Raw genomic sequence first — 18,089 nt, forward strand, 5'->3', positions numbered from 1 at the left:
TCAAAATAAATAAATAAATATGCACTTGGGTAACATTCTATCAAGTTCTTTGGATACTATACTGGATATAATGTAATGATATATCTGTACTGTGTAGTATTGTACAAAAATTAGGGTGAAGGTGTTGTATCATTTCCGTACTAAATTTTTAAAATTCAAAATACAACATCTAATTTATAAACTACCAAATGAAAATTCGTAGCTACCTTCTTTCCAAAAAAATAATCCCGTTATTTTTGTTTTTTCTATGTGGCCCTTTTTTAATGTTTAACTCTAAGCAGATTTAATAATTAAACTAATGTGATCTAACACCATTTATATTCATTTTTTCGTAGCAGACGAAATGCTTATTTTTTCTATAATTGTCTGCTTCTAAAATTTCCGCCATCTGTGATTTGGGCTTGTTTTGTATCAACCAATCACCAATTGGCTCCGCCAATTGGTGATTGGTTGATACAAAACAAGCCCAAATCACAGAACACTATTGGTTTAGAGCGGTAGCCAATATGAGCCGTCCGCCAGTAAGGTCATTAAATTAGGCAAATGGTAAAAGTTGCATGATCCCTTTCAAAACCAGGCCGAGACCTAATTTATGGCCAGGTTTCCTATCCCTTATCCCTGAGTTGAGTATCCAAACGTCACAATCACTAAGTGTAATCTACAGAAGATATAATTTTGTGTATCATCATTGGGGATGAACATTAATTTATCGGCCATTGTCTTATCCCTTTATATTGCTGCATACTTTCACATTGATAAATTATACAAAAATAAAGATTAAATTTTAATTCTTAAAAGATAAGGGTCTAAAATTGATGGGGAAGACTTAGATTCAAATCATCCTTTGATTCAAATCCTCCAATGAATACCAATTATCTATCCCTATAGCTTTTTATCAATTATTTTTCTATCTGACCATCTTTTTACATGTCAGACAAAATGGAAAAAGTTTAAAGGCTTGAAAGTAAACTTTATATTAGAGGCGATTTATTTGGTAAATATAGAATCCTAGTAGTAATGGTTGATATCCTTATGATAAAATAAAAGGAGCTTTGTTGTGTGTTTGTCTGTCTGCACCGAAGGATCTAGCTAACCGCTGATCCGATATGGTTGTCCTTTATAGTTTAGCGCTTCTCATAGGTCCTAGAAAGGTTAATAACTATTTTAGGGGAGGGTACCACCCTTTCTTTAGAGAAATCGCACCTAAAAATTACACCCTCCCTCTCCTTCAAGGGCCAATAGAGGCCTCTAGGGGCGTAGCCACTAGTTAACATTATAGTACAGACTATTAAATTGTTTTTTTTATGATAAATAACATCTATGGCCATATTTGCTTGTAGTCAAAAGGAGAGAAATAGTTTAGGTTTGAATTTCATAGGCTGAGCAGTTTTTAAGATCTTACTGGACAAAATTTTTAAAACATTTTACTTTTCTTTTCATCCTTTTTGATATGAATTATCCTTACAGCAGAAATCAATTAGTATTTGAACTGGGCAGAAATTAAGATGCCTTAAACCTTTTATCATTTATATACCCTTCCTCCTATTCATCCTTTTTTCATTCATTAATTTTAATAGCTGCTATTCATGTTTGACGTATGTGCTGGTATTATTTCGACATAAGAATATTATATTGTGTAGTTTGTAGTACAACGTAGAAAGGTTTTATGCTATTTTGCGTGAAGTAGAAGTAAAAGAGGATAGGACAACCTTCAAAGGGCACTGAGAAAAATAATCTCAAATAAAAAAAAATAATGAACTACCTATTAATGTTGGAACTCTTTAATTAATGATATTCAAATTAACTGTTTGTTAATACTACACTATTAAGGAAACAATAAATGAAAATAAGTTTTTTAAGAGTTAATTTTAGCTTTATTAGGCATAAATTTCTTATTCTGACAAATTTAGTTGGTTCAACAACTCTACAAACAAAACCTTTCATTGTATGACTTCTTGAAGTTCTAAATATAAATTGAAATGAGTTGCGCCCAACTATGAGCCAAAGCATGTGTGTCCTGCTGTAAATTCTAATTTCATGCATCTGACAGCGTAGCGGGTAATGCTATGAAGCGGTATAAACTCTAATATTGAATCCAAACTATAAGGGTCTTATTTGTTTTCTAATCTTAAACAAATGATACACAGAATCTTTCAGAGGTATCAATATATCATTACTTGGATGTTGCACCAGATTTTTATGTTGTCAGATAAAGGGATACTCGCAGCTGGCTAGAATAACGATAACCCCCATTCACCCCTTTCACCCCCATCCTTTCTACTTGATGAACGAACTGATCAATAAATGATGTCCATGTTAGCAACCAAAATTATCGACAATTTTGTCACTGACCTAATATCCACGTATAATTTAAATCCATTGTTTCAGAAGTAATTGCATTGTTTCGGGCTATTATACAGGCACAAGAAGTGGTCGCAAATTATACACTTTTTTTCTACATCATAATTTAAACTTCACTTATCTCTTATTTACCCTTTTAGTCTCTCTCTCTCTCTCTCTCTCTCTCTCTCTCTCTCTCTCTCTCTCTCTCTCTCTCTCTCTCTCTCTCTCTCTCTCTCTCTCTCTCTCTCTCTCTCTCTCTCTCTCTCTCATCTATCATTTTGGCATTGTAATTGCTTTGCTAAAAATGTTTACTTTTTTGCAATCAAGTGGTAGTAAAACAGTATATTAAAACACGTTAGAAGTGTTCTATCGATCTTAAACATTGTATGATGATTCTTGTAGGGATTAGGCACAAAGAAGGAAAGTAGAAAGTGTCTATTTAATCACCACCAGAAAGACAATATACCGTATTTTAAGGGATACGAAAATGGACGATAAATTGTAAATTTCCTTTTCCAATTATTTAACATTGTTGGTTGAAAAGTTTGAACACTGTCAGTTTTATCATATCCATCAATATTTAATAAAAGTTCAAAACATTTTAGGTCAACGAAATACATACAAGCACAATTTAATGTTCAGTGTACATTTACTCTCTTTGAATCATGTAAAACTATCAACAACAAAAAAGACTAAAAGAAAGTTTTAACGTAACAGAACAATTTTATCAGAGCCTTCGTTAGCGAGATCTAAAGGTTTTGAGAATTATAAAGACACACTTTTAGACAAATTATTGTGATTTAGGCTTTTCACCAAAAGTGACTTCAACGCTTAGAAAAACAGCCATCGTACATATTTTAAAAAATTGTATGTAAATTTGAAACATTACACTATTTTAAAAAGTAAAAGAAAACCTTGCAATGACTTCTCAATCTAAAAAAAACACATTTTATTTATGCTTTTTGAGTGCCCCTCCGCGCAGGACCATTATAAGGCCATAAGTTTAAGACTTAATTATGTCCATTATGCTTGTTAGAATAATACCACTTGCCCTCCACAAAAATAGCGAGAATAAAAAATTTTCACATCCAATAAACGAAGTTATAGCTCCTGATTTCTAACAACGTATAGCCACATCTTAATATATAGCATGTCCTAATCAGCTTATACCAACAATGATATTAATTAAACCAATACGAGATTTTCAGCTGTCGTTGGGGGCAACACATAGTAGAATTGACGACGATTACATCTGCCCGCTAATTATTAATTTCCTAATGCACTCACATCCGAACTATTACAGACAACCAACCCTTTGATTGGACGACCTTTCTTCCGAAGTCCTAACAAGTTGCTAGGCTTCAAAATGTAGAGCTGTCCCAACTTTTCCGCCTTTAACTTTAATATAATAAGGGGTAATTTTATTCATTATAATTGAAAATGAATACATTTATATTAGCCCCCCCCCCCCTTCCCCTATTGTTAGGGTGGCTAGGCTCCAATCCGGGTTCGATCTAAAGTGATAAGACAGTGGCCGATAAATTAATGTATTTAGATTGCAATTAGTGGTTGAAACGTTTGAACACTCAACATCCAATGCAAATTGAATAAAAGTCCTCAAAGTTGTTAAGCCAACAGATGAAAAAATGTCATTATGAAACTAGTGTAATAAACATCACTCCACTCCAAATTCTTAATTTTTTAATACTCAAAAGATGGTTGGATAGATTTTTCAAAAATTTCTTTTGTTTACAGTTACAAATAACAAGTAAAAAATTGAATTTGAACCGTGTTAAAAAAAAAGCATGTTATACCCACCTTTAACCATCTCTTGATCATCATTTAAAAAGATTTATGAGAAGAGAATAGATCATTAAAGAGGATAAGAACTGTGTGCATGTAATGCAACACATTAAAAGTTTTTATATAATTAGTTTATCTGTCTATTATCGTGTTTGTTTGTTTGTCCCTCTGACGGTTCGTTCATATTTTCATAATTCTGTTTGTATGATCATCTGTCTTTCATCCGGTTTGTCTTTTTATCTGTCCATCATCCTGTTTATTCATCTCTCTATCATCCGGGTTGTATGTCTTCTGTCTATCATCATGTATGTTTTTCCAGCGTTATGTATATCTGTCCATCAGTCTTCCATCCTGTCTGTCTGTCTATGTGTCTATCATCCTGTTTGTCTGTCAATCTGTCACCCATCCTCTTTGTCTGTCAATATGTCCAACTCTTCTGTTTATCTACCTAAACATCATCCATTCGGAAATTTCATTTGTCCATCGTTCTGTATATCTGTCTATCTTCTCTTCATCCTGTTTTTTCTGAATGACAATGTGTCCATAAACATGTCTGTCTAGCTGTTAATATGTTCATTAACTGTTCTCTCTAACTATCTGCCTATTATCCTTTCTTAATCAGTCTTTTTGTATGTCTATCTCTAAATCATCATGTCTGTCCTTCTGGCCATATGTCTATTTGTTAACCAATCTTTATATTGGTCTCGAGAAAGTATTATTTTACGAATAAAAAAATATTTTTGGTATCCAAGTTCAGTTTAAATGAAAATAAATATTCCATGAGCAACATAGATAGTCATTTTAAAGTTTATATATCTTTTGGAGCTATTTTTTTCATTTACAGTTTGTTAAAAACACCCTTAACCTAAGAACACACAGAGGGCTTATTTTCAATCTATGTATATTGTATGATATGAGCCACAGAGCATCATTTTTATCAATAATTTTCATTCAAGCGCTTATAACAATTTGATTAATTGGATTTGGAAGATGGGTGTTTACACTTTATATGATACTCTTAACGATAGCAAAAGAAGACAGTTTGAATTAAATAGATGGAGTCAAATCTTACATCTTATCTTATCCTATTATATAAAGTAGCAATGGTTTTTGTCTGAAACTCAAGATCTCAATAACTACTGAACTCATTCGGTTTTCTATCTTAGGTAAGATTCTTATAGGTTCCGTGATGGTTTTAGGCTATTTAATTTTCAGATTTAAGTCTTGGAAATGGATTTAGGCGATTTCTATAGCCCCTAGATGATAGCATCATTTTCTCGTAAGATCTACATTGAACCTATTGAATTATACTTTCTATCAAAGCTTTATTTAGGTCCAGGGATGGTTTAAAGCTACTTTACTATCCTTCGATCTAGATACTAGGGGTTTATGCTTAACTTCGGTCATTATATTGACAAAAAATCAAAAATCTAATTTTATAAACTTTTTAACCCGTTCGCAATTCAAAACCAGTGTATAGTGTCCTATAAAAAATGACGTCATGCAATACAAATGTCCAATGTTAGGCTAGTATACATTGTAATTGACCAATGGTAAATTGTATATTGGACTATAATTGGCCATTTGAATTATAAGGCTTTATTTTTTTAGGACACTATACGCTGTTTTGCAATTCGTAGTAATCAGAGAACATTTTATGTAGAAACTAATTGTTATTTGGTTAGAAGGTTTGATATTACCACAAAAGACTTCAATTAATATTATTAAGTAGTACAGCTACTACGTAATCATGGTGTGTCTGTCAGTTCGTCTTTTTGCTTTTAAGTGTTTTTTTTATTATAATTTATCCTGAAACAAGGATGACAACATCCAAAAGTAGCGAAGCTCAAAAATTATTATAGTGGTATCTAAAGAAAAAAAACATAATAATTATAAGCCTTCCCAGTACCTATAAGAAGCTACGCTGTAAAAGATAACTACATTGTTACACACATACAAACATACTTTTACTTTTATATGAGGATATCTGATACAGGTACTCTAAACGAGACACTGGCAGGGTGGAAGGGGACACAGGACTGTAAATTTAGCCCCAAAGTTTTATAATCACTATCTATCATACTTTGTGTAATATCATTAAATCTTTATTGATTAGTAAAAAGTTTCAGTGTTCAAAATTTTCCACCAATGATTTGATTTTTATATTATTTTTGAGAGTCTATCTTAATTTATTGTTCGTTATCTTATTCCTTAAAATCCCTGAATCCAAATAGACTTTTAACATCGTTTTCCTCTTTGTTTTTACAGAATATATTCTCAACAAGGAACTAAACATCCATATTAGCAAGAAGAATCTTTATAAATAAATTTTATTAATTTACCCCAAAAAATACAAAATTTTGGACATTATGGACAAACGGACAAATAAGTTGAGTTATATAGTAGATGCTCAATTATTGGTTACATAATAAGCCCTTCTGAAGAATAAAAATATTGGTTGTAATGTTTGGACACTGCTTGTTTGTACTACCCCATCAAGAACCATTACATAAATCAGCCTGTCCATTTAATATTGCATACGAGTAAATCATTTTCACTTCATGCGTATTGACTGACAGACCTTGTAATTTATACATTGGCTTCGCTACAAACAACTTAGCCGGAGATGAAGAACGCAAAAATGGATATAGGATATTATACGTGGATATATTGACAATGTAAAATTTGTCGTCAATTTGGCTTGCTTATATAGACCTGACCTATTGGTCAGTTCGTTCATCCAGTAGGAGTAGAGTAAAGGGGTGAATGAGGGGTATCGTTTTTTAAGCCAGCTGCGACATCACTTTATCAGAGTATATACAAATCTGGTGTAACATCCAAGTTAAAAAATATCCATTTGCAAAGTTATTAGGTGCCCTTGATATCATTTACATACCTTTTTATACAACTTTTTGTTTAGAAAACAAATGAATATTCCGATGAGATACTTATGACTTATCCAAGGATTATATAATCAAAGGTATGGAAATTGAGATATAATGAAAATTAAATCTTAGTAGCCGACTGTTTAAATATAATAAAGACAATGAGATTATAATTTTTAAAGGTTAGAATACTGAATTTGTTAATATCTAAAATGTTCAAAACTGATTAACGGATCATTTCTAGATACAAGGCGTTTCCCTTAAAAGTAAAATAAATCAAAAGGGGAGAGGTGGTAGTCTGGTTAGGTTAGTTTATGTTAGGTACCCCCATAGGGTTATGGCCTCTACAAGGACTAGACATGGAATTTTTTTAATTTGTAGTTACGGGTAACCATGCATAGTTTTAAATCTATAGGATGATTTTATCATATTATAAAGTCACAAAGTAGATATTAGGTCGACATTATAATAAATAATAATATAATATTTTAATATTGTTATTTTCTAACATTAATATAGCTATCCTGGAATGTAAGTCTATCATCTTGTTCTAATTCAAATATAATTCATGGTATGGATTTGGGCAAGTAGTTTAACATTTAGTAGAACAGCCGCCGTTTATACAAAAAATAGCCCCAAATAATATAGGTACTTTAGCAAAAGCTACCGATTATTTAAAAATTCTGCTTAGCAGCGGTTGTGAATTACAAAAAAAGGGGCATCAGCTGCAGATTCCTGAGGTCGATGGAGGGACCAAAATAAAAATTGTTGGTTAAGAACTGTATTTATATTGATAGTGTTTAGTGTTACAAGATGACAGTGGCCGAATGACCTTATGTAAGCTGCAGCTTTAATTGTTGTATCAGTCTTAAAAAACACAAACTGCCGACTCAGAATTATATTGTGATGTCCTTTTACGCCATTTAAATTAAAGAATCCACGTAACTGACTGTAATCGAACTAGACTAGACCCTCCGCAAAGAAATTACTTGGCTGTTTCTATAATGTTACATCAAATTAGAAATAGCAATTTCTTAGTTTCTGTGAATAGAAACGAGTATTGGTCCTTTTTAAAAGCGAAGCTTTCCTATAATTAGGGTAGGTCCGTCTGTACGTTCGTAACGGATAGCTTTATTCGTTAATTTAGGCATGTTAGAATTGTCCTATCAACTTCAAATTTTGTATGTTGATTCCTATATAGTTACAATTTAGAAAGCGTAGTAACTCTATAATCGTTACCAAAATGTCCGAACGTCCATTTTCAACATGTTGATTTTTTTAAATTTTTTAACAACAAATTTTTTTATGATCTAATTATCCGATTGATCTGATTTTTGGTATACTGATTCCTGGGACAACAAAGTACAATATTATAAGCGAGGCAACTCTATAATCAAGTCCTTAAAATGTAAGTATGTCCTTAAACTTTATCCAGCATCAAGCAATTTTTCAACAAATATACTTACAATTAATAGTGAGAATCACGAATGAAGATAAGTGTTCCTAATGGTATTTTCTTATGTCAGGCTTATGTAAGCTTTTAGTTAAGTATCCCTATGAAGTTTCTAAGTTATTGTTAAGTATTCCTAAATGTAGTAATGTTAAGTAAGACTTAGGGAAGCTTTAAGGTAAATTATGAAGTTTACTAGGGGTTCCTATTTTGTTCTTAGTTACATTAAGTTAGGTCAAGAAAATTCAGGTTTGATACACGAGTACCTTTTTGGTTATGTCTTAAAACAGCCAATTGTTTTTCTAACTAAAGATTTTTAAAAAATATTTCTATCTTTTTTAAGTTTTTGAGCACGGTTCCTTGTAAATTCTGCCACATACATCCTATCTGTGTTATACATAATAGCAATTAACCATCTAAGGCCTCTTTAAAGATATTTTTTTTATTTTCATAATTATAAAGAATGGTTACTTCAAAATATTTTTATAGGGTGATTTTTTTAGTAGAAAATATGGTAAATTAACCTCCCCAATATATATAAAAAACACAAATCATATTCAAATATTGGAAATGGGCAGGTGTGCTAAACATTTGCAAATTATTTTTTTTCGTTAAAATGAATGAACAACAAAATAGATGTAATTATTTGATTCTACATTTAAAGAGCTATAATTCAAATTTTATTACAATGAGTACACTTTTAGTTATTTATAATGTTTCTTTTTTTCTATTTATGTAGACGAAAAAAACTTTACTCTAATTAAGACTTATCTTTCATATTTTTTAATTTTATTTTTTAATTATTTAATTAGGGTTACATAAAATTACTTAGGTATACTTAACATATAAAAGGTATCTTATCTAGTTAAGTCAGGTAGAAAGCAAGTACAAATTCTCATTCACTCCAGGGAGGGAGGGATCATTGGGCTTTCTAAAATATTACATTAGTCCCCAAATTTGTATTATAACGTTTTCTTATTCAATAGCTTAATAACTTTTGGGACTTTTTTTCGAAATTTAATTGGTATGTTCATTAATCTTAATATCCAACCGTTTCAACCACTAATTGTACAGTACAAGGACGTCCAAGCCTTTTTTATATGGGGGGGAGGTAGATCAAAATTCAAAAATTTTGCCTAGGCATCCCAAAATTCAATTTGGGCGGGGTATCAATTTATCTACTATTGTCTTATCCCTTTAGATCCCTGATTTCATCTACATTAACTGATTGATATATTCATTTGTGTTCCTTCAGATGCGCTAAAATCCGTATACTAAAGTAGCAGGATGTTTGTTTGTCTGTGTGTCTGTACCAAAGGATCTCGCTAAACGCTGAACCGATCGGGTTCTCCTTAATATGTAGATTCTAATGGTTTCTGGGAAGGTTTATGACTATTTTGGGACAAATGACAAAAAATCGAAATATTTAAAATATATGGGAGACTTCATTGTAACATAAAGAGAATTATCGTAAAATAAAGAAGTAATGTAGAGACTTTAACAAATAAAAACATCTAAAGTGCCACTAGAGGCCTCTAGGGGCGTAGCTGCTATTTTAGAAATAAAGTAAAAGTGAAGGTAAATACAATGGTCATAAAAAAAGAGATATAATCAAGGATGTTTAAAATATCTTGCTAGCTTCTGGAATGAATAGGTTTCTTTTCATGGAAGCTTCTTATATGCCATTAGTTATATTTAAAAAAAAGGAAACTTATTCTTGCTTTAAAAAACTTTTAAAGATGCTAAAAACTGTTTTCATGCGTGGTTCTTAGTCCAGTCCTACACACACAGACAGACATACACCATATTTTTTGGCTACCCCTCTAAAGATATTAGATTTATATGAATTGCTTCAAAATGTTTTGTACAGGATGATTTTTAAAAGCGAGGCTTTTCTATAATTAGGGTCGGTCCGTCCAAGATACATAGCTTTTATTTGTTAATTTAGGCATGTTAGAATTGTCCTATTGATTTCAAACTTTGCATGATGATTCCTGTAGTAGTTAGGTACGATTTAGAAAGCATAGCAACTCTATAATCATCACCAGAATGTCCGTACGTCCATTTTAAACATGTTGATTTTTCTACTTTTTTAACAACAATTTTTTATGTGATCTAATTATCCCTTTGATCTGCTTTTTGGTATATTGATTCCTGGGACAACAAAGAACAATATTATAAGCAAAGCAACTCTATCAAGTCCTTAAAATGTAAGTATGTCCATAAACATTATTCTGTATCAAGCAGTTTTTCAACAAATTTACTTACAATTTTGCTTCAACTCGTATACATTTATATTCTGATTATTCAGTTCTGACACTATACAAGTGTTAATGTTTGTGATTTTTTCAAATTAATTTCGTTATTGGTATAAGCTGGTAATAAATAGCCCATTGTCCCCTCTTTCTCTATTAAAATAAAACATGTGATGTTTTATTAGCAATTTTCTTAGCACAGTAAAAAATGTTTTCAGTGTTCTCTTTTCCCTAAATCAACACTTCATAATAGATAGGCGAAGCATTGCCGTAAAAAAATGTAATCAAAAATAAGTCATTTAAAGCTGTGATTCAAGATTTGAAGAAATAAAGGAACACCAATAAAGAAATTATCAAGTAAGAATTATTAAAAGGTATAATCTAGATACATACTCCCAAATTCAGCCAATAGGAATACAGGGGAGGATCAATCTACCATATATTGGTTAGAAAGTAAACAAAATTTGGTTAGAAAGAGCAATTATCCTTTGATATCATTCGCAAAATAAATCATCTATAAATAGTCTTTCATAGGATAAGCCTTTGCTTTGGTCATATGGTTAAAAAATTTCTTCCCTCGCATGATTTAAAGCATATATGACATAACATATATAAGAAGTCATCTTTAAATAGTTAACTTTCTTAGGATAAAGTTACCTCTTTGGATATTTCTTATTAAGTTTCACAACTTATTGGGCCCAATTTACCATCTAGATCTACTATATCTATTGGTTCATTATACTATATACTTTTGTACTTTCTTGGTAGAATATTTTTTTAAAGGTTATTATTTAAAACAGCTAACTGTTCTTTTAGCTAAAAAATCATAAAAATTATATAGCTTTCATTAGTTTTTAAGTAGTTTCTATTCAAGTCCTGTCTGTGTTATACTTAATAGCTACAACCCCTCTAAGCTTTAAAGTTGTTAGATTTATAAAGAAAGGTTAAAAAAAAACGTTTTGTAGAGAGTGATTTCTTAGCTTGGTAAAGGCACCATGTAAAATATAGGTAAAACACATGACATATAATCAAATATTAGAAATAGGCAAGTGTTGAACCTATGATACTTTTTTGTTAAAATGTATGAACATCTATATAGATGTTAAAATTAAAATCTACAAAGAGCCACATGTTAACAAATTTTATATGTTTATTACAAAGAGTAGCTTTTAGTTCTATATGATCTATCCTTATAGTTTGTTTTTCTATTATAGTAAAATTAAAATAATCCACACAAAGTTTTGTTGAAAAAACATCAAATTGTCATCCTAAGAAAGAATTTTATTTCTTATTATTTTTAAAATTAGTTAAGGTACCTTTTTTTTGATAAGATACCCTAGGATTTTTTATGGAGAAGTGGATCAAAAGGGATGATTCATATAAGGTAGGGGCATCGAAAATAGGGAGGGGATTAAGCTACCTTTACATAAATAGTTAGGGATTCCTAAACCTTTCTTTGCAAAGAAAGCAGGTAGAAATTAATAGGGAAGGGTGGTGGTGGGGGGGGGGGGGGGGGGGGTGGGTTGATAAAGGTTACTTTCAAATTTATGTAAGCTTTTTTAGTACAACTTTAAGGTAGGCTTACATTAAAGTTAGCGATGCCTAAGGGTTCTTAATTCAAAAGAAAGCAGGTAGAGGTGGGAAGAGCTTTGACATCCAATGAATAGATATATAAGATCTAGATGGTCTATCTGGCACCAAATTCTGTCATACATATAGAGGTGTAAGACAAACCCTTTTGTTTATTTGTAACTGTATAAGTTTCATTTTGATAATTTCAGCAACAAAATGTTTAGATGATATAAATTTCTGAAATGCTTTTGATTATTTAGACGTATTTGATTAAATTCAATAATTTGGGCAACAAAATTTTTAGATGATATATTTTTTCCTGATTCTTTAGCTTTAAATACTCTAGGAAGTAGTCCTATAGCCAAAAACCTGCTAAAAAGCACTCCAATTACCATGGATGTTTCCCTTAGAGCAATAAGAAATTAATTGGGGGGGCTAAATTAGCCGCCCCCCTCTAGTTTTTTCAATGTCACTTGCCTTCATTACATCATGACTTTTTAAGTTTAGTAATTATACATTTTTATATAAGCCGGTGCTTTTATTAAGTAGTAGATGTAAAATTTTTCATAGAATTCAGTTATGCAATTTTTAAAATAATTAAGTTTGTTTTTTTAAAATTAAGTTGATCTTAAGGTACCAAAACGCAACAAATAAAAGGAAGAAAATGGGCATTATGAACAAAAATAGTAAGATCTTTAATTTGACACCTTACTTTTTGAATTTTGTCAGGTAATTATTGAAAAAATTGATTTTTTTAAACCCACGAGAATAAAAACTTTGAACTTAATTTTATCATTACACAGGTATAAAAAATATGGGTTCATATATACCTTTAGAATCAGAAAAATATTACGAATCCATTATAAGCAAAATTGAAAAAAAGTAAAAAAAATAAAAAATGGCCTAATATATTATTTTGTAGGAATTAAAAATAAAAGTAAATACACCTTCTTTGGTGCCACCTAACCGACTTTGACCGGACGCCATGACCGACACAGACTAGATATCCTTATAAGATCAACTCTTGCCGACATATAATTACTAAACTTAAAAAGTCATGAAGTCACAACTCTCTATCTTACCTACAAAAAAATGACATTGAAAAAAATAGAGCGGGGGGGTCAATATGACCCCCCCCCCTGATCTGTAAGGGTTAATAGATAATTATACTTCTTAATATGAGAGTGTTGACAAAAAGTTACTGCTGTATATCTTGAATAGGAGATGAGATAATCATATTCTCTACATTTTTGTCTTTGAAGGACAAACTGACCGATAGACAAACATTTGGATTTAAAGAGTAGCTTCACTACTAAAAATTATTTACCCCTTCATCAAATGTTGGTAAAGATTTTATTGTGAGGGTAATAAAAAAAATTTTTTTTCAAAGCATTTTTAGGAAGTTAAACAACCATCCCTCCCCCCCCCCTTCCCCACATATTTTGACGTCCTCACTTTTGTACAAAAATCTGCACAATTTTTAACCAATAATATGGCCGAATTATTGCTACATTGTTTTCCTATTGGCTGCATTAGAAAATGTGTATCTAAATGTCCTATATCTATTCAATTAAGGCAGGTTCCTAAAATCTAAAATTTTAAAAATAACAATACTAATAAGATTGGGAACATAAATGTAATTACATAACAAATTTAATTGAGAGAATGCAACTTTGTACTTCTCTTTTTAAAAGCGAAGCTTTTCTATAATAAGGGTAAGTCCGTCCATCTGTATCTGATAGCTCATATTATTAATTTAGGCATATAAGAATTATCCTATCAATTTCAAATAATGTTTCCTGTAATAGTTAGATACGATTTAGCAACTCTATAATCGTTATCCAAATGCCCACATGTTCATTTTAAACATACTGATTTTTAAAACTTTTTTTATAAAAACTTTAATTATTTAGTTATCCTATTCATCTTGATCTTATATTTGAAATAATGATTCCTAAAAAATGTGTGTATGTCATTATCCTGCATTTAATCAATTTTACATTATATTTGTTTACAAATTTAGAGCTTCGCTTTTATTGATGTTGTCATTCTTGTTTAGCAACTCTCTAATAAGAAAGGAAAAATGCAAAGAGTACATCCAATAGACAAATTCATGCAAATAGATTGTTAATTTTTTTCTGTTGTAGTAAAGTTAAATTTAATCTACAATATGTTTTGTTAAAAAAATGTATCAAATTGTCTAGCTAAGAAAGAATTTCATTCATTATTATTTAAATAAAATAAGGAAAGCCTTATTTTTTCTTAGGGTATCCTATCATCTTTTACAGAAAAGATAGGAAGAGTTTTTATAAATCAGCTAAACAAATGTTATCTTTAAAGTATTAAAAACAAGATTAAGGGAGAAAAGAAATAAAATGCTATCTTTAAAGTAGCAAAAACTAGATTAAGATTAATGGGAAAAAAGAAAAAAAAACGTAAGATACAAATGTACAGCCTCAATCATGATAACTTTTAAACCCAAAATGAAGAACACTAAGGGGGGGAGGTGGGGGGAGGATTGGCCTAGTGAGTGTTAACACAAAATTAAGGTACACTTATTGGGGGGAATCGGTTGAAAAGGGTAGATATAAACAATTGGGGGGAAAAGAGAAGCAGTAAGTAAAGTAAAAGAGAGAGGGGAAAAATACATTGGTGGTGCAGCCTTATAATGTCATGAGGAAAACTAATAAGAGTTAAGACAACATCTTTTCCAATATCATTTTTAAGCATATTTTCATTTAATGTTGAAATTAAAATGAAGATAAAAGATAAAATAAATTGTTTTCAAATCAATCAGAACCTTTTCTATTAAAAGCAATTGAACCAAAATGGCTTTCTCAAATATTAAATTTCCCCTAAATGTTTCAGATGGACAGACATAAATTCATATTATATAGTAACTTTGCTAATAAAAATCTTTTAAATCCACGATATTAGTAGAAAAAGGTTTAAAATATTTTTTTAACAATTTAATATCAAAATTTTATAACAAAAGTTAATTAATCTTCTTTAAATTCTTTTAGTTTGGAAAGAGGTGCAACAACAATATGGTTTAGCACAGCAAAAATGGCCAGGCCTACTGATTTTGTCCATTCTTAAATTCCCTTGATTCCCCTCTTTTACTTTTTTCTCTTTGCCTTTATGAACTTTTAATCATACAAAGAGTTCATTTCTACAATTCTCTTCTTACAAATAATGCAAAGAGAACTGTAATTTATTTATGAAATACTTTTTTTTAAATCCACGTTATTTTACATAAACAAATACATAAAGGAAAAGTTAAGAAAGATTTTAAAATATTCCTATTTTTTATTGCAAGTTGATGTAATAAAGAAGGTTTAGTACAGGCTTATGTACACTTGTTTATGAGAGGTTTATGTAAGGCTAAAGTATGCCTATCAAAATCTTTACTTAAGCTTGACATTATTAAATTTAAAGGTAGCCTATCTCCCCCAAACTAAAGTAAAGCTTAAGATACCCTTATTTTTAAAGGGTCCCTAATAAACCGTTTGTGATTAGCTCTAATATGCTTAGACTCATATACATTTATATTCTGATTATTCAGTTCTGTGTTAATGTCCGTTTGTTCTACCGTTTCAGTGCTTTGCCTTATTGATGTTGTCATCCTTGTTCAAAAGCATATTTGGAGTAAAAGTACACTGTCAACCGAGAAACCCCCAAAAATATAACATGCTTAAAGTTAAATGAATGATTGAAAAAATCCTAAGTTAGAATTATTTGATATTGTGACAAGTGATTTTTTGTCCTCAATTTTGGTTGCTAATATAGTCTTAATAAGTAATAAAGGGGGTATCTATCGTTATATTAGCCAACTGTGAAAAACATTTTATCAGGGTATGCAATATCCAAGTATTCTATATCCATTGCTCCAAATAATTTAGAATCCAAAGGGGGGCTAGCAGATAGCAGATAAAACACTTCTTACACACTATCTTAAGCCAAGGTTCGGTTTTTAAAGAAGTAAAATATAAAGAAGTTTCTTTTTCATTACAATAGAAAGTGAAGCTCTTTATAGTGCCTATAAAAACATGATAAATTTAAAAGCTTATGGCCGAAGTATCCCGAATGACGTCATATTATAATAGGTCATTCGGGATTTTTCAGACATAAGCTATTTAATTTATCCCTTTTTTAAAGGTACTATATATAGCTTCAAGAAAGTTATAAACTGCATTAAAAGAATTAATTCTATCTAATATCTTATTTTTTTCTGCATGTTTTATTTTTATATAGTACAATGTTTAAACTTTTTTTGTTAGGTAAGGGTAAGGGGGATGATATAACCCCTTCCTTCTCTCCTTTAAATAGCCTTAATCCTACTCTGGACTAACACTTAACTTCCCTAAAAACAGAGATATTAGCGGACTTACTTACAGACAATCATTTTATTATTATAGTACATTTGATGAATTTGTTTTTATATTTCTCCTTTAAGACGGGTTACAATTAAATATGAGTGTTCAAACTAAACACGGATCTAAATTTCATCATTGCTTTCTCGCTCCTTTTTTTCTCTTTTTTTTTATTTTCACTCTCTCTCTCTCTCTTTCTCTCTCTCTCTCTCTCTCTCTCTCTCTCTCTCTCTCTCTCTCTCTCTCTCTCTCTCTCTCTCTCTCTCTCTCTCTCTCTCTCTCTCTTTTTTTTTTATCTCCTTTTTCCTAACTTCCATGAAATGAAATTCAAGTCTAACCCATCTTCTTTCAAATTCGTACTGTAAAAAAGTTTTTCAAAACATATTCATAATATTGATATATACAAATACTTTTCGTCAAAGTATTAGTAATTGGAAGAAAACAATGTAAATATAAAAAGATGTAGGGAAGCAATTTTTAATAGAAGATGATGTCTCCCCAACCCCCTCCTCCCAGAAAAATGGTTCAAAACCACCATGGCAAACTTAAGGGGATTGATACATTCCCATAGGAATCTAACCCGCCGGCCTCTAGGTTGTGAAAAATTGTAAGAAGAGTGTCGAAAACCAGGTGTACACTACTGATTGTATTTAAAACTTACTTCTCTATGGGACATAGAGAAGTAATTTTCAACTTTTTTTAGAGTGAGTAGTACATTTATTTGCACGCATTCTATCAAACGAAAATGGGACGACTTTATCCTAAAGAGCGTTTAACAAAAAATGAGATTTTCTCAGCTGCTATTAAAGCTAGACCTCTGATTTTTCTTTTCAACATCCCCATCATTATGGGGCATATTTAAGTATTTTTAATATCTTCTATTCTAATTTTCTTAACCACTGAGCATTTACTTGATATTTTTTTTTCATTTCGTCAATATCTATTTTTGTGCTTTGCCATTTATGGATGTTCTCATCCTTGTTCAATATCTAGGTAAATTCTTATATAAATATAAAAGTAAAACGGAGATTTAGAAAAAACAAGCTGAATAAACTGACTGAAGTATATGGGAGCAATGCTGCATTAAACAAGGATGACAACATCCATAAGTAGCGAAGCACAAAAAATCGTAGATGGGAATACGTACAGGTAGATTTAAAAGGTTTTTACTAAAATCAAGAATAGATTTATTGGATAAAATAAATATGAAACCTTGTTTTATTTTGTATGATGACGATGGTCAAAGTAAATTATATTAAAGATGCTCATAACAATGGGAAAAATTATTTTGATACTGATATCCCATAAAAGTTTAGTTTAAAAATTGGATCAAAATAAACAAAGATATTGGGAAATATGTAAAACATATAAAATTAGCCAAAAACCTGATAAAAGGCAGTCTGGCCGC

The sequence above is a fragment of the Acartia tonsa genome, chromosome 3 (genome assembly GCF_053477335.1).
Source record: "Acartia tonsa isolate MP-2025a chromosome 3, ASM5347733v1, whole genome shotgun sequence".
Classification (NCBI taxonomy): domain Eukaryota; kingdom Metazoa; phylum Arthropoda; class Copepoda; order Calanoida; family Acartiidae; genus Acartia; species Acartia tonsa.